Consider the following 20,010-nt stretch of genomic DNA (forward strand, 5'->3'; position numbering starts at 1 on the left):
GCCCTTGGTTTCTTTGTACTTTGATGCAGAGTTTGTCTGCAATTATTGTTCAGTCAAAATATGCGCATCCAATAAGCAGGTATGGTGTATGTAAGAAATTGCTTGATGCAGTCATACAGCTTATTAGATTTTGCATTCAGGCACTTTAGCACCACTAGGAGAATGCTATTGAAGTGCTATAGCATTGCACTACAAGACAGTAAGTAGCTGGATTCAAGATTTATTCTTGCACTAATCAAAGAATTATTTGCACTGCCCAGCCATGAGCAAGGCAGAGGATCATATTATATGCAATTGCAGCTGTCTCTGAAAGTAGCACTGGTAGCTATGTTACTAAGTAGGAGCTATCAATAAGTGCATATATCTATACTGTTTGTAGTTAGTGCCTATTGCGTGAGACAATGCTACAGAATCAGAATGTGGTAAATGGGGACAGCCAGTGGGAGACTGAGGATACAGGCATTTATATGGAAAACTATGAGCCTCGGGCTCCATCACCCTATGCCATATTAACTTCTGCACCCCAAACATATGTGCATCTCTTGCGCACCCAGCTGAATATGGGCTGGATGCTATTTTGCAGGTAGATGTAAAGAACTATTGACAGCATAGGAAAATGCTAGTGGAGGGTACAATCCTTTGCTCCACTGTGAACGGCTGATTGTAGACCTCCATTTTAGAGGTCCCACCAGCAACAGCCACTTATAGTGAATGTCACATCATTAATTATTATTGATGCAGAAAATCACTATTTTTCACCCCTCTCGGCTTTATGTAACATTCCTCCATGAACTCAGTTTGGCCTCTCACCACATTAAAGCCTAAGGGCGTGACAAAGCAAAAAGTAAGACGGACAAGTGGAATGGCACAAATGACTGTGTTACGTGTGAAAAGGAAAAACAAGTCCTTTAGGAGTAACATGAAGTGACAGCGGAAATGTTGTCATCGGCAGGAGTGGTTATATATGACAGCAGAAGGAGTTTCATGCAGTGAGTGCAGCAGTAGTAGCACAATATGAAAGAAATCAAGAGTCACAGGCATCAGACTAAGTGAGAGCAGGACGACTGAAGAATATGAAAAACTGCATGAGCAATGGCATTAACAGTAGACCTCAAGGTGTCCTCAGGAGGACTTGGCAGCAGAAATGACAGAAGACATACTCACAGTGAATGCCACCTAATTGCAAGTGACAGTAGCACACATACTCATTTATTTACCCATAGATTTGTTTCAGTGGATTAGGCGCCTGATTCAAACATCTGTGAGTAACCTACATGACACTAATGCCTGAGCTACACATATTTGACATTAAAGAAAGCTTACACTATTTCTGATACAAGGTAAAAAACATCTTTATTGTTTAGTTTAGTAAAAGCCTTAACAATGTTACTACAAGTTGCAAATTTAAAATATAATACATCATAAAAAAGATTTCATAAAACTCCGTATTCTCATCAGAGGTGTAAAAAGAAAAAGAAACATACTTGATCATTCACATGGAGTACCATCAGGGTGTCAAGAGTTATGGCATGGCAGACTAATAAATCAGCATAGTTTGACAGTGATTGCTCATCAATGAGATGCCATAGCACTGTAAGTCCACCTAGTTTGTTATATTTAATAGTCATCATACATAACTGATTTCACCAATAGTAAACAATGTTGATCACCAGTGATAGACTAGATGTATTTTCCAGTGGGTTCAACCAAATAAAAGCACCAGTAGTTGAACGGCCATTATAAGTCTGTTAAAGCCATAACTCTCCAGCCTTCCCAAAGTCTTGGCTCCTGCCACGCAGCAGAAGACACCAAGCAAGTCCATATAACATGGATTGAACTGATTTTTTTTTTATTGTAGACAGATATTTTGTCATTTTGCAATTGAGTTGATATTCTGCTGGATCAAGGACTTTTCTCATTTCCATCTGACATGATTGAATGGCCCTAGCATTAAAACTCCTTTTAAGTAACGTTACTCTTGCTTTTTTTTAAAAAGAGGTATATGCGAATTAAGGGCCAGATGTAGCAACGAAACATTTTGCGACTTGCAAATAGCGAGTCATAGCGACTCGCAATTTGCAACTCGCAAAATGTTATGCAGAAAGGTGTCTCAGACACCTTCTGCGACTCGCTATGGGGTCGCAAAGACCCACCTCATGAATATTCATGAGGTGGGTCGCAGTTTGCGACCCCATAGCGAGTCTAGGCACTCACGGGGATGGTGGCCTGCTGGAGACAGCAGACCACCATGTCCGTGACTGCTTTTGAATAAAGCAGTTTTTTTTTTCTTTTTGCAGCCCGTTTTCCTTAAAGGAAAACGAGCTGCAAAAAGAAAAAATACCGAAACCATTTAGTTTTAGTTTTGCTCTGAAAAAATATACTTTTTTGCATTCACAAAGGGGAAGGGGTCCCATGGGGACCCCTTCCCTTTTGTGAATGAGTTACCATCCACTTCACGTGGATGGTAACTGCGAGTTGGTTTGCGACCGCTTTCGCGGTCACAAAGCAACTCTACATCGTGATGCGGTCGCAAATAGGAAGGGAACACCCCTTCCTATTTGCGAGTCGGAATCACATTTTGCGAGTCGGTACCGACTAGCAAAATGTGATTCTGCATCGCGTTCAGCCTTTTGCGCGTCGCAAACTGCGTTTTTAGCAGTTTGCGAGGCGCAAAAGGCTTCCTACATCTGGCCCTAAGTGTATAAAATTCTCCTCTGAATTACATAGCCTGCAGGTTATAGGGTCTTTGAATTTCCAGGATGGTTAGTCTGCCAAAGACGATGATAGGTCAAATTGAACTGCCATCAGCTTCCTCTTTATATATGGTGAGATTGTCTAATTTAAATACGAGGCTGGTTTCAATCTATCATAATTTTGAAGGACAATCCAGGCGTGCACACAATTACTTAATTTGATTTTATCTTCTAAATAAGAATGCATTTTAGCAGCTTTGTTTACAACTTGCCGAAATACAGGACAAGACAGATTCTTATTCCAGTTGGCCATTGGCTTTATTAACTTGATTGATTAATTGAGGTGTTTGTAGTAAGTGGATACAGGATCTGTTTCCAAAACCAGCCATAGCGAGTTATTTAATAAGCATTGTCGCCTTGACCTGATTTTATATCAGATTTTTACTGTGTACCAGCTTCTCCCTAAAGATTATTGAATAAGACTGAAGTCTGTGTTCTGTGGAATCCTAGACACCTGCTTAAATGCCTTAACTTGCCTTTTATCCGGGAGAGAAGCATCTCACCCATGCATGACCACACTTTTGTAGTCTAGGGTTGGTATTAATTCGGCCGCTATAACAGCCAATAATGGCTTAAAGAAGGGACCATCTAGTTTCTTAGCCAGTGTACAAAACAGGTAAATCATGGCATTTCCTACTTAGTGATGTACTGTTTGTGTACTTGAAAGCTTAATCTACTCTTCATATACACTCCTAGATACTTGCAACTGTTAACCTCCTCTATTACAACAAAGGCCAACTTGGTGGTAGCACAGGTCTATTCTTAATGGTCATTGTGTTGTTTTATGTTGTATTCATTTCAAGTTTATTTGTATATACATTTTTTAGTTCAGAGAGTGATCTTCGAAGCCCAACTCTTGTTGGGTCAACAATACGACATAATGTGCTTAGGAACGATGTGACATGCTTGGGGGGCCCAGGTGCCGTGGGAATTTAAGTTGTCTAATCTTGGGAACAAATCTGCCATGAAAAATTTGAACAGATGCTGGGCCAACACACAGCCTTGTTTTAGGACTTTTTCCATTGGAATTTTCCTTGATAGTCTTGAATCATCTGCCACTTAGACTTGAATCCAAGTATACATGTGCAGTTGTTTAATGGCATGGAGTATTTTAGCTGGGGATGCCCCATTCCCTTAGATTTCTCCACAGTGTCCCATGTATGCTGTCAAATGCATTCAAATCTACAAAGCAGAGATGCAGCTTTTCCTGAGACCACTTGCACTTGTCAGCTATTATGGTAATGGCTAGAATGTTTGTGGTTGTTCCAAACACTCATTGAAACCCTCTCTGATTGACTGGGACCAAGGTGGTCATATTTGACCACTCTGCGAGCTCTTCTAAAATTAACTATGTGTAATACTTTGTTTAGGAGTCCAAAAATGCTATGAGCCTGTAGTTGGCAGGGCTGGACCGATCTCCTCCCTGAAAGACTGGGTTTATTATTGACCCTCTTTAGTTCACTGGAATTGAGCCTGTTAATTCAACTTCCTTGTACAGCGCTGACAGCGGATTCACCCAGTATTCATGGTTCAGTTTGAAGATAGCCTGCGAAATGCCATTTGGCTCAAGTACCCCATCTCTTCTCCCTTCTGTTATTACTTTCACTACTTTATTTGGTGAACAGTACTCAGTCGGCCTGGATGGATAGTCAGGGTGATGCACTATTTTCCTTTACTTTGACTTTACTAATATCTTTTGTTGCAAATTTGTCAGTATTACAGTTGCCTTCTTTGACCTCGAATTCTTCCATGTTGTTAGGGTTAGGTACGAGGCTTAGTATAGTGGAGACCCTTTTCTTGTTAGAAAGTCGTTTACATTCAGCTCGCTTCAGGTTCCCGTGACATATGACGTCAGCCAGCATCTCAGTCAGGTGAGAGACCCAAGATCCCTCTGGTGTGCTCGAGTTGTTTATTATACTAGTTGATCTATCTAGACGATTTATAATTTGCCTGGGGTTGGATTGCTAGGTTTGACCATAAGACATTTGTTTTCATTATCCAGTCTTCCCAAAGATGTTTTTTATATTGTTTTCACAAGTTGTTTATATTTTCCCATAAAACGCTTGGGCATTGATCTTTTTTGACTTCCGAACTGCCTTTCTTAATTCCTTTTTTAAGCCGTGGCATTTTTTTTAAGACTTTTAGTCTGCTTGTCTCCGTGTCGCCTATTGTTTTTTTATTACAGGTGCGCACAGTAATATTCTTGCCATAAATTCCGTCTATACTTCCATTTGGCTGTTTCCGTGCATAGTGCTGGACTTCAAAAATTCTTTCACCCAGGAGGCAAGACCAGGTTATGTTATGTGTCCACCTCGAGCGATTTAAGTTGGTTGTTTTTAATAAACCAACATCCACTGCAGCACTGGTGTGCCTTGGACGGTTTATGCTCAATTCTGGTTGTTGGTAGGAGTAGTCACTTCGCGTGGTGTATTATATTTCATATTCCTCAACTACGGAAGTAGTGATAAAGAGAGGATTGTACAGTCTATTATGGAACATGAATTTGCGCCATGATAAATGTAATGTGGAGGGGTGTCATCCTGGGATTTGCCATTCACGACTATCAACACTAAGGCCCGCATTACAACCCTGGTGGTAAATGCCATCTACCAGCGTGCAGACGGCCGCCAAGATACTGTGACCGCGGCGGTAATCCGCCACGGGTATTATGACCCACACATAGAAATCCTCCACAATACAGACACCCACACAAGTCCGCCACACCAAAGGTCAGTGATAAACTGGCGATAGCAAAACCCACACCGTTACGCCAACAGGAATACACCCACAGTATCACGACCCACGAATCAACGTGGCGGTCTTTCAACCGCGGTAAACCATTGGCGGTACACACCGCTGCGCTCAAAATACACACACACTAACAAAACCACACCACATTGAACAATTCAAAATACACACATCTGACACACATACACACACCACATCCTCACACTCATACCCCTATAAAACACCCACCCACATTACCCACAACCCCTTTCAACGAAAAAAACAGAGACCAAGGACAGAGAGACAAGCAAAGAGCACACACTCACCCAGAGGCACAGAACACCATCACCCATACACCATCCACACATATCACAGTATACACCCAAACACATCACCCCACACATCACCTCAAACATCACTCACACCACATCCATGGCACCCCAAAGACACCCCAGGTTATCTGAGGAGGAGCTAAGGGTCATGGTAGAGGAAATCATCTGGATAGAGCCACAGCTATTCGGATCACCGGTGCAGCAGACATCAATTGCAAGGAAGATGGAGCTATGGCGGAGAATCGTGGACAGGATCAACATCGTGGGACAGCACCCAAGAACTAGGGATGACATCAGGAAGAGGTGGAACAACCTACGGGGGAAGGTACGTTTCGTGGTTTCAAGACACCAGATTGCTGTACAGTGGACTGGCGGTGGACCCCTACCTCCTCCCCCACAACTAACAACATGGGAAGAGCAAGTCTTGGCGATCATGCATCCTGAGGGCCTGGCAGGAGTAGCAGGAGGATTGGACTCTGGTAAGTCAAATCTTAACTATTATATCCCCCACCCTACCTGCATGCTATCACAAACTCCTACCCCTACCCTCACCCCCATCACTCCAACACCTCACTTATACCCCACCATCACAACCCACCCATCCCAATACCAAGCCCTGCATTCAACAACAGTGCATGGACCCCCATCACAGACCTGCATGGACACCCATCATCCCAGTATGGCCAATAGAGAGACTCACCCAGCCCACAAAATCACAACTCACACAAGGCCAAGCCGACAGGGAAAGCACAATCATACAGGTAAACACACCAATTGCACAAGATGGCACACACAAATATATTAGTAATGCATTTGCATCCCAACACGACCCCTACCCAACGTCACCGGAGAGGAGGTGCCAGCTACATTCAGCCCCCTCCCAGAACAGGCCCACAGTGATGACAGCAGCTCTGCACGCCTGGATCACGATGACCAACCTGGCCCATCAGGGACTTCTGGACAGTCGGTTACCCTGCCACAGTCCCAACCCACGACAGAGCCTCCCTCCTCAGGAAACACCACCACAGCACCCATATGCACGCTGAGGCACCCGTCGCCCTAAAGTAAAGTGTCAGTAATAAAATTTAATGTGTGCAAGTGTATTTGCCCATATGCATAATTACTCATCTATTAGACTAACGAGAATACATAAGTATACACAGAAGCATAACAAGTAACCTTAAATCTTATATATTACATATCTAATTAATATCCATATTATTTTCAACAAAAATTCCTTTCACAAACAAAACTGAATTAAAGTCCCATTTCATTAGTCCATCTCCTTATGAATGAACTTATAAATATAAGGGTTATTCCATGTGTTACCACAGTCCATTGCGTTTAAACATCGATTTATGCTTTTGCTCCTCAAGGTTAAGTAAGATTCAAGTAGAAATCCAATGCAAATCAACAAGTCCCAATTCTCAAAACTACTCCTCAGCCAACACGTGTTTCGTCATTGGACTTCCTCAGGGCTGGAAGTTGGTCGCATCTCTTATTTTGGAATTCTAGAGATCATGAGCCATTCAAAGGAAAACACAAACTTTTAATGTGATATAGTTAAGTCAATTGGCCAATCCATGATGTCATAGTGTCATCATAAGAGTTAGTCTCCAAAAGGAACTACATAAATACGTGTGCTCAGTGACTTAGAAAATTCTATGAGTGTTTTATTCCTGATATTAACATGCGTCCAATCCATGACTTGCCCCAGTACATGCACTAAAAATCACTGTGTTGTGTATAGGGAAGAGAACAGAACAAAATATGCATGCGCTCCATATGTCTTAAAATATAGGAAAAAAGGAGTGGGGAGCATAGTTGAAAGACAGAGAGTTAGAGTTGACCCTCACATGGAATGACACCTCTATTTGTTGTCACACTACCAATAAATGAGCAAAACCGTGTACCATAAGTACCTGATATGGCTTTGGGAATAAAAGCCTGGTCTGCAATTATCTCACAGTAATCCAGTACACTGTCTAAGTAAAGTTGCTAGTCAGTGACTCTTCCACTGTCACCATAAGTCTAAGGCTTTCATCTTGAATCTGCTCTTTTATTCCTTTCCAGAGAATATTATGGAACAAAAAACTAATTAGAAACTATCTAAACACTTATAAGTGTTAACACCATCCTCATTTTATTCGAAATCCACAAATCTTGTTCGTAACTACATACGCTAAATCAATAAAAGGCTTCATCAACCTCAGGCATAGCTCATCCGACCTCTTCTCCAAAAAGTTCTAGCTACCATCATATTATTCAATAGAAACAATAAAGTGCCGATTACATCCCAAAAGCGTACCTCTCAATTTAATTACAAAGCGCAAACAACCGCCAAGTTCTCCCTATCCCCAATTCATTGGTCTGCCTCGTATCACGGCGTTGACTCGGAAAATACTCCGAGCTGTCCAAATAAAACAAATTTAATTGCCGCTTACCTCGGAAGCTTCATACACATCGGAAATCTTTCATTAAATGCCGGTGTCCTTCCTCTCACCGCCAGGTACTAACCAAGTTACAGGAGACCCAGCGGCTGTACGAGGGACAGTACCTGGGGACCAAGGAGGACCTAACTAAAATATACACCATCCTGGTCACCATTGCAGGGGTGCTGGCTGACATGGGAAAGACCCTGAGGGAGGCAGTGGCACAACAAAGGGCCCCTGACACTAGCCAAACTGAGGAACAGCCCTCCACCTCTGCTGGCGCTAGTGGACAGGAGGCCCCGCCACAGGACCAACAGGCCACCAGCACCCCACCCCCTGCAGAAGGAGAACCACCCCGCAAACGGTCCCTGCAATCCAGGCAGAAGACAGAGAACATTGCCAAGACCCCCACCAGGAAATAGGACTCTCCTGATTGTCACCCTTCTGTCCTACTATGTCACCCATTCCACTTTGAATGCCCCATTGGACAATGCTCCTGTGATACCAAAAGACTGGACTCTAACTGGACGTTCCTCCACCATCACCCCAGCCCCTTGCACTTACCCCCATAGTATTTTGCACAGAAAATAAACACCCTTGAAACAGAAACCATACTGGAGTCAGTGTAATGATTAGAAAGATGTATTATTACAACATCATCAAAGCTTTGCAATATTTATGTTCAGTAAAATATACCACAGGATGACCTTTGGTGGGCATCAGTACATATAGCAGTAGCCGGAATGGGGTACACAGATCTGAAAATAGTGATTCCAAAGGGAACAGTCAGTTTACATAGACAGAGGATAAGAGGATGCCATGTACAATTTCCAAAGGTTTACTGTAACGTAAATTTGAGTTACAGTCTCTTACCTGTGTGTCACTGGAAGTACTGCTGTATAATGTTTGTTTTGTTGTCCACATCTTCTTCATCTGCCTCCTCTTCCTCACTGTCCACAGGCTCCACCGCTGCCACAAGACCATCTCCAGGCTCATCCTCCTGCAGAAAAGGCACCTGACGTCTCAAGGCCAGGTTGTGCAACATACAGCATGCCACGATGATCTGGCACACCTTCTTGGGTGAGTAGTACAGGGATCCATGAGTCAGATGGAGGCATCGGAACCTGGCCTTCAGGAGGCCGAAGGTTCTCTCAGTAATCCTCCTTGTACGCTCATGTGCACATTGTTACGTTCCTCTGCCCTTGTCCTGGGATTTCTCACTGGGGTTAGTAGCCATGAGAGGTTGGGGTAACCAGGGTCCCCTGTAAATATCGAGGGACAACTGTTAGACACACACTAACCCTTAGGGACAACCCAATACCCAGACACCTTCCTATAGTGGGTGGGAACCCTAGGCTCACCTATTAGCCACACCCGGTGCCTCTGGAGTTGGTCCATCACATAAGGGATGTTGCTATTCCTCAAGATATAGGCGCTATGCACAGAGCCAGGATATTTGGCATTCACATGGGAGATGTACTGGTCCGCCAAACACACCATCTGCACATTCATCGAGTGATAGCTTTTTCTATTCCTGTAAACCTGTTCATTTCTCCGGAGGGAACAAATGCCAAATGTGTACCATCAATGGCACCAATGATGTTGGGGATATGTCCCAGGGCATAGAAGTCAGCTTTCACAGTGGCCAAATCCTCCACCTGGGGGAAAACGATGTAGCTGCGCATGTGTTTCAGCAGGGCAGACAACACTCTGGTCAACACGTTGGAGAACATTGGCTGAGACATTTCTGATGCCATGGCCACTGTAGTTTGAAATGAACCACTTGCCAGGAAATGAAGCACTGACAGAACCTGCACTTGATCATAATGTGTCTGTCCTCAATTGTCGACAGGTCCACCAGGAGTCTGTACACCGGAGGATGCCGCCATCTCATCATCTGCCTCACCAGTTGTAGCCTATGGAGGAGAACGGTGAGCAGAAGGTCATATTTCCTCATAGAATGCACAACTGTTGCTGAAGTTAGGTCACAGAAGCAATATGTAAAGTAAAGAGTCAGTTGATGGGCCAATGTCTGCTGTGACGCAGTTAGGTGCCATGCCATGTGCCCCCCTGAAATCGCAGCTGCCTAACCTGTGAGGAAGGAGAAGTGGAAATGAGGTAAGTGCTCTGGCGTTGTGTGCCATCGCTGTAGTCAGTCGATGACCGCCGCGCAACTTCTTATTGGTTATTATTGGGTTCCAGGAGCCAATGGCAATGTACACCAGTGGTGACGGTACGCACCACCGCGGACGTGACACCATTTTCTAACAACGCACTCACTTGCTACCTGACTGTCAACAGGAGAGGACATACATTGCAAGTGCTGCTGTGTCCTGAGTCTGGAATCGACAATTGCTACAGTGTCTGGGGAAAGTGCCCCTGCCTCCACTGCGGAGGATTTGGAGAAACTGGTGGATGGGGTTCTACCTCAGTATACGTCACTCTACGGTCCTCCAGACAAACAAGTGAGTACACTGAGAGCATGATGTGTGGGCAATGGATGCTTTGAGTGGTGTGGATGTAAGCAACATGTTGGGGGGTGCTGAGGCATCCTGGCCTGAGTGCTGCATGAGAGGTGGTCAGTGTATGTGTGTCAGGGCATGGGTGGGAACTGGGGGACAATGAGTATACCGGTCCGGACAGGTGAGTAATTTCTTTTCCTTCTGTCTTTTCCCTTTAGGTCAGCGCCCACCAGAAAAAGGGTATTTGGCGTGCCATCGCCAAGGAGGTGCAGACCATGAGGGTCTATCATAGGCGGGTCACCCACTCCCGCAAGTGATGGGAGGACCTGCGCCGCTGGATGACGAAAATGGCAGAGGCCCTGCTGGGGCTGACCTCCCAACGTGGAAGGGGTGCCCATCATGCCATGACCCCCCTGATGTTCCGCATCCTGGCGGTGGCCTATCCGGAGTTGGATGAGCGCTTGAGGGCATCACAGCAGTCACAAAGGAGTGAGTACAGATTCGGATTCCTGACTTTGCGCGCTTTAGGAGGTAGCTGGGTTGGGTATGTGGGCTGTGGGTGACAATAGGCCAGGGCGATCATGGCAGTGTAGGTGCCTTGTGTGCAGGCTCTGAAGCACTCCAAACCCAATGGTGTCATTGGGCATATGCTACTGGGCAGGGTCCTGTGGGTGTCAGGCGTGCAGATGCTGGCGTTAGCCAATGTACCCCATGGGCTTGTGACTACCTTAGTGACTGGTTGGGCATGGCCTAGTGCATAGGGCTGATCCCTGTGTGTTGTGTACGCCAACAGTAGTGTTGTTGCTGGCACTGACCAAGTGTATCTTCTGTCTCCCACCCTTTTTGTTTTGTCACCCTGTCCTTGTGTGCATTAGTATCATCTGGCGGAGGAGCAGAGGCACCAGCGACGGAGGGAGCTGCATCCCACATGGCCCATGAGGGCAAATCCACAGAGGGTAAAGGCACCAGTCGGACGGAGGGTGAGGGGAGCACCACAACAGGGACAGGAGGGGAGACCAGTGACAGCGACTCCTCCTCCGATGGAATCTCCCTGGCAGTGGCGGTGGCGGACACCTCTGTGCCCACCCCAACAACAGGTACAGCCGCCACCCCCCCTACCAGCACCACCCTCCCAGCAATCCCCTCAACCCCAACCTATCCCAAGCACACCCTCTGACCAGCATTCACCCAAATCAACACACAAAAGTGTCTCAGGCAAACATAAGCACCACACCTCATCTCACAGGCACTCACACAAGCATCATGCCCATGTAGACACAGCAACATCCACTGCCTCCACCATGTCGCCCTCCTCCTCTTCGTCCACCCCCTCCCAGTCTCGTCTCCACTCACACCTGCATGCACTACATCCTCATCCACTACCTCCATCACCAGCATGTCCTTAACTACGCACCCCTCACGAGCAGTCACCACCCCCACAACCATGCACATGTCCCCTGTGTCCTCTCTCACAGTGTGTCTGTGACCCCTCCTCCCAAAGTACACAAACGCAAGCACCCACCCACCCAAAAGCCATCCACCTCACAACTGCATCCAGCCCATGCACCTTCACCCAAACTCAGCAGAAAGACACCTCCTACAACCACTCCACTTCCTCCACTCCCAAACCCTCTCTATCTTCCTGTCCCAGTGTGTCTAAAAAACTTTTCCTTGCTAATTTTGACCTCTTCCCTATGCTGCCCCCCCCCCGTCCTTCCCCTCGGGCCAGAGTGTCAAGATCCCAGGCCAGCACCTCAGCTACCAAGTCGGTGTCCGCGGTGTTACCTGAAAGTCCCTGGGGATCAAAGGGGGCACCCGTCAGGGCTGCCAGTGTGCCAGCGACCCCTGCAAAGGACCAACCCATTCCGCCACCTGCCAAGGTGAAGAGGGTGCCAGCAAGCAGCATGGCCAAAAAGCAGGACCCAACCAGCAAGGCCTCCTCCAAAACTGCATCTGCCAGTGCCAAGGTCCCAGCAGCATCTGGCAAGGTGGGGAAGGACAAGAAAACCCAGGGCAAGGCACTTCAGGCCTCGGACCTTCCAGGTGAGGGACTGGTGCCCACCATAAGTACTGACAGCCCAGCAACATGTACTGCGGAAGGAACCGCCGCAGGCACTGCCACCTGCACTGCCATCTGCCCCGTCACATGCACCGCCACCTGCACCGCCGCTGCCACAACAACAGTCAGCAGCATCATCCCCAGTGGGCAGCCGTCCCAGGCTGCAGGAGATGGCCTGGTGTCTCCCTCCACTACTACCAGCATCTGTACCATGGCCTGCACCGGCAGCATCTCTGCCGCAGACACCGCCGCAAGCACCGCCACCTGCGCTGCCATCTGCACCACCACATGCCCAGCCAGTGCCACAACATCTGTCATCAGCAGCATCCCCAGTGGGCAGGCGTCCGGGGATGCAGGAGGCGGCCTGGACCCTCCACCCACCACTTGAAGCACCACCACCAGCACCGGCACTACTTACTGCAGTTTGCAGCCTAAGTCGCCGCAGGATGGAGTGTGGCTCTGCCTCCATGGAGTATCATGCTACCTGTTCCCTGCACATCTTGTGGCTCAGACACTCAGGTGAGGAAATGGGAACTGCCACAACCCAAATGCAGCATCACTGGGAACAAGGCCCCCTCCAGAACCAATGGAGATATGCATCCACTATCACTTTCCTTGGCAGGATGAAGCTCACTGGGCCTAAAGCCCCCTCCAGAACCAGTGGAGAAATGCATCATTTCCTTGGCAGGATGGAGCACACTGGGCACAAAGACCCCTCCAGAACCAGTGGAGATATGCCTCCACTATCACTTTCCTTGGCAGGATGAGGCACACTGGGCACTAAGCCCCCTCCAGCACCAGTGGAACATGTCACCCACTTGAGAGACTGTGGCCTTGCACACCCCAGGACCAAGCAGTGGGCAAACCACCCACTTGAGAGACTGTGGCCTTGCACTTCCCAGGACCAAGCAGTGGGCAAACCACCCACTTGAGAGACTGTGGCTTTACATTCCCCAGGACAAGCAGTGGGCAAACCACCCACTTGAGAGACTGTGGCCTTGCACTCCCTAGGACCAAGCAGTGGGCAAACCACCCACTTGAGAGACTGCGGCCTTGCACTCCCCAGGACCAAGCAGTGGGCAAACCACCCACTTGAGAGACTGTGGCTTTGCACTCCCCAGTACCAAACAGTGGGCAAACCACCCACATGAGAGACTGTGGCCTTGCACTCCCCAGGACCAAGCAGTGGGCATGGTGCCCCCTCCAGGAGCAGTGGTGTAGTACCATCTTCTGGCTGAGGTGCCCCCCCCCCTTTCCCCCTGAGGTGCCTGTGTGTTTTCGACCTGATGCCCCTGCAGTGTTCTCTCGATTTTGAGGCAGGAGCCAAGTGTGGGCTTTGCCCCTGTTTTTTGGCCCACTGGTCCATGGACATTTGCAAAGGACAGTGTACGGCCCTCTGTACCTATTGTAAATAGTTGTCCATACTGTTATTTACAATCGTTAACTTTATCTGCATTTTCTAAATATCACTGATTTAACTCAATTCCTTTTGTCCTTGCGTTCTTCCAGGGGGTTACGGGGTATACATGTAATGTTGCTGCATGTGTTTGTGTGTATGGTGTTGTGGGGGAGGGTGGGGGTGGAGGTGTTGCGTGTTGCGTGTGTGTGTCACTCTTTTTTTTCTCCCCCCCTCCCCTGTGTGCTAGGTGCAGTACTCATCGTGGTCGTCGCCGCCGCCTTCTTTGATGTTCCTGGTGTATTAGCAGATACACCAACATCGGCAGGACCTGTAGTTCGGGCTCCATGGAGTCCTGGTTCTTCGTTGAGTGTTGAAAGGTGAGTGGTTTCCCTTCCAAAGACTGTTTCCACAGTGCTTTTGATGTCGTTGGTACTGCCCCGGAAAAGCTAGCAGATTGGTGCCTTGTAATACTGTGGGTAGTACATTGTCTTCCGCCTGTCTGTTGGCGGTGACCGCCGTAGTGTTTGTTGCTACCGCCGTGGTGGTCGGAGTATTAAAGTGGCTGTCTGTTTTGGCGGTTTCTGCCATGGTCGTGATTCAATTTTTTGTACCACTGGCCTGTTGGCGGTATTACCGCCGCTTTAACACCGACCGCCAGGGTTGTAATAAGGGCCTAAATATTCCAGTACTGTAACCAGTCTTTGCCTGCCAGAGTCACTACGTTTTGATGCAGGTCCAGATTGCAGTTGCACAGCCCAAACTGCATTATCTGTGGCTAAATAATCATCTTCATCAGGAGTGTAAATTAAATTTGTGTTGAAGTCCACTGTCACAATTGTCTCTCATGTTGGGTTTGTGAATCTTACTTCTGCTATTTCTGAGATTAATTTTGTAAATAAAATAGACTTTTCCTTTGGATTTCGGTGAGCAGTAAGCCCGGGTGTAGAACTTTGCTCTGCCTGTGGATTTGCTGAACTCAGGCACTTTGAGCTATGCAGAGAAGCTTGGAGTTCCCGAATTCCGCAATCCGGCACAGTTCGTTCATTCACATGTGTAAGCTGGGTCTTGGTGCTCTCTCACGAGCTTGACAATACTCCCGGGCCCCTGCCGTGTGTACAAGACTTAGCATTTGCTCACTATGTTTCCAAACGCCTGCATGAGGCTTCACATTTATCCATGCTGCTTCCAGCCACCATGACAACCAAAACAGTCCCACTAACAAGCACAAATGCACCGGAGGTACATTTTCTACTCGGGATACATCTAAATCTAGTCTAAAAGTGTTTTTGGAGTGGATTTTCTTCTCCAATGGACCCTTTAAGTTGCTTTGTAGTACAAGAGGCCTTTTTTTCAAACAGGAAGGAAGTGCCCCAGGGATTCCAACTTCCTGTTCCTGTCCAGCAGGCCACTCCCAGTGCTTTTTCCATCTCCTGGTCACTTTTCACTTGAATTTTGAGGTGAAAGGATCACTCTGTTTGCCTCTTGGATATGCCTTTGGTTTTGAGGACTTTGTTTTTGTGAACTCACACAGGTAAGTTCAAAAACTATTGAATAAGGGTGTTGTTTGCTTGGGCATGCACCAATATTTCTTTGTACTTTAATTTGATTTTAAAAATGCATAGTGGTGGGTGGTCTGCAGTTTAAGTATGGCCATAGTTATGTATTTTGCATTTCATTGATTTGTTATCTTTTGCAAAGGAGCATTGTTGCACAGCTCCGTAGTATTTGTCCTTTTCTACATGTTTGTAACCTCTGCAGTATTATTTTACTATGTGGCCTAGATTTCTAAAGGGCCAGTACTAGTAGTCATCAGTGCATGAAATAAATATTTCAGTGGTGTATGTTTTTAAAACTTCACTTACGGCACGGATGGCATTGGATTAAATTAAAAATGATTCCTATTTTTTGCATTTCATCAAAAAGTGTATATGTGTGATAAAATTTAATGGCATAGGAGTATGTTTGTGAAAGTTGTATAACACAGTTAATTTTCATGTTTTGCATTGCTGAATTAATGTTAGTGGTTCTTCACCATGTCTCCTTATGGCCAGTGTGTGTGTGTGCTTATGTGTGTGCGCATGTGTGTGTGTGTGCGCGCATGTGTGCGTGTGTGTATGTGTGTGTGTATGTGTGTGTGTGTTTGGTGGCCATTTTGTCTTTATTTTCCATGCCGCCTTCTTCAGTGGCCATGTGGTGTACACATTAACTACTGTCATTTTGTGAAACCAGTGTGTATTTCAATCCTTTTATTCCACTTTTAAAAGCCATTTCTAGGAAAAGTGATAGATGATTTCAATTTCATATTTGTTCATTTTTTGTTTCTTCCACATATATTTAAGTGTGCTATGTCTGATTATAGTAGTGTTGCTGTTTTTATTAATTTATTAGATTTTGCCTGCCTCCCCCTGCCTCCCATAGACTCCCCATGGGCCCTGGAGTAGCACATGCAATTATTTAATTCATGTATTCCTTTCTGCCTGCCCTCTACCTCACATAGAGTCACTAATGGGTATTGGAGGGGTGCCAGCAACTATTTAATGTATTTATTTGATTTTACCTGACTCTCCTTGCATTCCATAAAGTCACCATGGGCCCTGGAGGCACACAGGCAATCCGTTTATTAATGTGCTTGCTATTTTCCTGCCTCCCATATGGTTCTCATGGGACCCGGAGGGGCACAAGCAATTATTTCATCCATTTATTTTATTTTTGCTTGCCACCCCTGCCTCCAATAGAATCGCCATTGGTTGTGGTGGGGCAACAGCAAGTATTTAATTTACTAATTCAGTTTTTGCTTGTCTCCCACTGTCTTTCCAGAGGATCCCCACGAGCCCTGGAAGGGTGCCGCAATAATGTGATTCATTTATTTGATTCTAGCTTGCCTACCCTTGCTTCCCATAGAGTTTACACAGGTCCTTGAGTCGCACCAAGTTACCTTTTGCAGTGTAATGTCTAGCACAAAATAGTTTATGCATGGGTGCACTGCTTCTAAACATTAATGATGATGATGACTTGTATTACATTTGCTAGATTCTCAAGTTTCAGTGACTCTATGTTTCATTTTTATTGCCTAAGGGTTCACAAATGGTCATTTCATGCACAATACTGAGACTGAGTGAAATCTGATAATTAAGTGGCAGTGATACCAGAGTCTTCTGCTAAGTGCTTCTTCTTATTATAAGTGCACTGCTAACCAATGAAAGAAGAAGGCCTAAAAAAGGAGGTTGCTCCCAAAAAATGGTCAGTGAAGAGAAGAAGTATTTTGCTGCCACTGCCATCAAGCCCTTATTCTTTTTCAGGAATCGTGACATACCTGCTGCACCCTCCTCTGGGCAGGAAGAGGCTAGGAGGAGGCTCACTCCTGCATCAACACCAACACCATCAAAACAAGAGTCACAGCCAGCAACAGATCTTCTGGGAGTAGTAGCAGAACAGAAGTTTGAGCTTGCTGCTGCTGAGCAAGATGTTGTTAAGACTGCTCTTCCCACATTGTCTTCACAATCGCCAGCAAAGAAAAGAAAGAGCAATCCCTGTCTTCTCCAAGCCACCTACTAGTGATCTGAATATGGATGGGACCCCGGGCTGGTCGGAGGCCCACCACGAGAGACAAGCAAAGAAGAAGGTTTCAGAAAGCCTTGGAAGTGAGGAAGGTGATGATGAGCCAGTAATTGTTAGTGTGTAGAGAGGCACAAAATACAGCCAAGCTCAATTGCTTTTAGTCATGTAGTTCCACCAACAATGCCTGCTTCCATCTTTGTGAGAAGACCCAAAAAATCTCCAATAACCACTACACCTGAACCCCCTAGCGAAAGGTCAACACAACCACCTAACTCTAACTCAACAAGTAAGCTCTACCCCCAATTTTGGGACTTCTTTACATTCATGTTAAATGAGTAGCGCAACACAGAAGGCTCAATTCACAAAAAAAGTTTGTTGTGGTAAGCCAGGTGGTAATAATGGCACCTAGGAATAACTGGCCCATCTGAAGAAACAAAAATCCTCACACTATGGTGTGGGCAGAGCATATCGAAACATAGGTGCTGATGCTAAGAAAGAAGAAATTGAACTTATAGAAGGGCGCAGTAGTGTAACAGAAGATGACAATGTCAATGAAAGCTGCCCTGTGGCTGTGGCACATCATGTACCATCATCACCCACATCAATCTCAGAATGGCACAATGGAAAGTGGGTATTTGTCACCTCAAAAGACCCAGGCAGCCTACCTTCTCTCAGGAGGCCACACTTAGCGCAGATATTACAATACAATGACAACAACCTGCCATCAAAGTTATGCCCACCAAGGAGTGGCAGTACCACCAAACCCATAAGAAAGTGTAGTGATGCCCTCTTGGTCCGACGTTTGCTTGATTTTTAGCTTTGTTTTACATCTGACATTTAACACATTTTAGCTACATTGTTTTTAACATTAGTTTTAGCAGTGACATTTTACACCTTCACTTGCATGATATTCTAGTAATATATTTTATGTGTTACTTGTTTTAATTAGCCTTTTCCTGACATATAAGCAATACATTCAGTTCAAGACTAGGAGCAAAGTATACAGTATCCTAGTGCTTGCATTGCCCTGTCAGGAGACGGTGTCTAACATCCAGGGGGTTAGGGGTTGTGTATGTATTGTTGCTTCATGTATTTGTGTGTATGGTGTTGTAGGTGAGGGTTGGGGTGGGGGTATTGTGTGTTGCGTGTGTGTGTCATTCTCTTTTCCCTCCCACCCTCCCCTGTGTTGTAGGTGCAGTACTCAACGTGGTCGTCAACGGCGTCTTTCCTGCTCCTGATACAGAAGGAGGAAGACCAGCATAGACAGGACCAGTAGTTTGGGCTCCATGGCGTCCTGGTTCCTCATTGGGTGTCGAGAGGTGAGTGGTTTCTGTTCCAATTCCTGTTTCCGCCGTGCTTTTGATAGCATTGGTACCGCCCCGGAAAAGGTGGCGGATAGGCCTCTCGTAATAGTGTGGGGGGTACTTTGCCCTCTGCCTGTCTGTTGGCGGTTACCGCCGCGGTGTTTTTTTCTAGTGCCGTGGCGGTCGGAGTATTAAAGTGGCTGTCTATGTTGGTGCTTTCCGCCATGGTCGTGGTTCCATTTTCTTTTCCGCGGGCTGTTGGCGGTATTACCGCTGCTTTATCACCGACCGCCTGGGTTGTAATGAGGGCCTTAGTCTCCCACATTCTGAAGTTCTGTCATCCTAATACGCAGTTCTATTATTTTAGTAGGAAACGTATAACATTGCGCCACCAAAGTACATAGGTCAGCAAAATAGTTAACAGGTCTCCTAAGTAGTTTTCTCTTGTGTGCCTAAGGTACCCTATTCTCCTTAATAAAGAGATATCCGTAGTGTTAGGGATTATATTCTCCTTAGCATTATAGAAAGCACCTATAGTTGTCTGTAGGTTGTTTGAGCTTGAACCTTTAGACAATACAGGCACGTCGGGCAACATGGCGGCCAGCAAATAACAGCAGTGCTGCTGAGTGGGCCGCGGTGTCTGACGGGCTGCGCGGTGTAGCGGAGGTGCAGCGGAGGACTTGCATCAAGCCATAACAGGGGACCCATTCCCCCCCGATCTTACCTCCTTGTTTCTGCCTCGTATGCCGCTCCGAGTTCAAGACCTCAATCGTGTTGTGACTCGAGGGGCTGATCAGATCAGGACGCCAGAACTGGTGGAGGAGGCGATGAGGGGGAGCGGCGGCCATTGGAGGAGGGCGGCCCTGGAGGTGAGAAGGGTTAGGACCCTCATGTCCACGGTCGCGTTGAGAGGGGCAACTGGGGGTAATCCAGGCAGAGGCAGTACTGGCTAGGAAATGCTGCAAAGCGGACGGATGAGACTGG

This window comes from Pleurodeles waltl, chromosome 1_1, assembly GCF_031143425.1.
Source record: "Pleurodeles waltl isolate 20211129_DDA chromosome 1_1, aPleWal1.hap1.20221129, whole genome shotgun sequence".
Classification (NCBI taxonomy): domain Eukaryota; kingdom Metazoa; phylum Chordata; class Amphibia; order Caudata; family Salamandridae; genus Pleurodeles; species Pleurodeles waltl.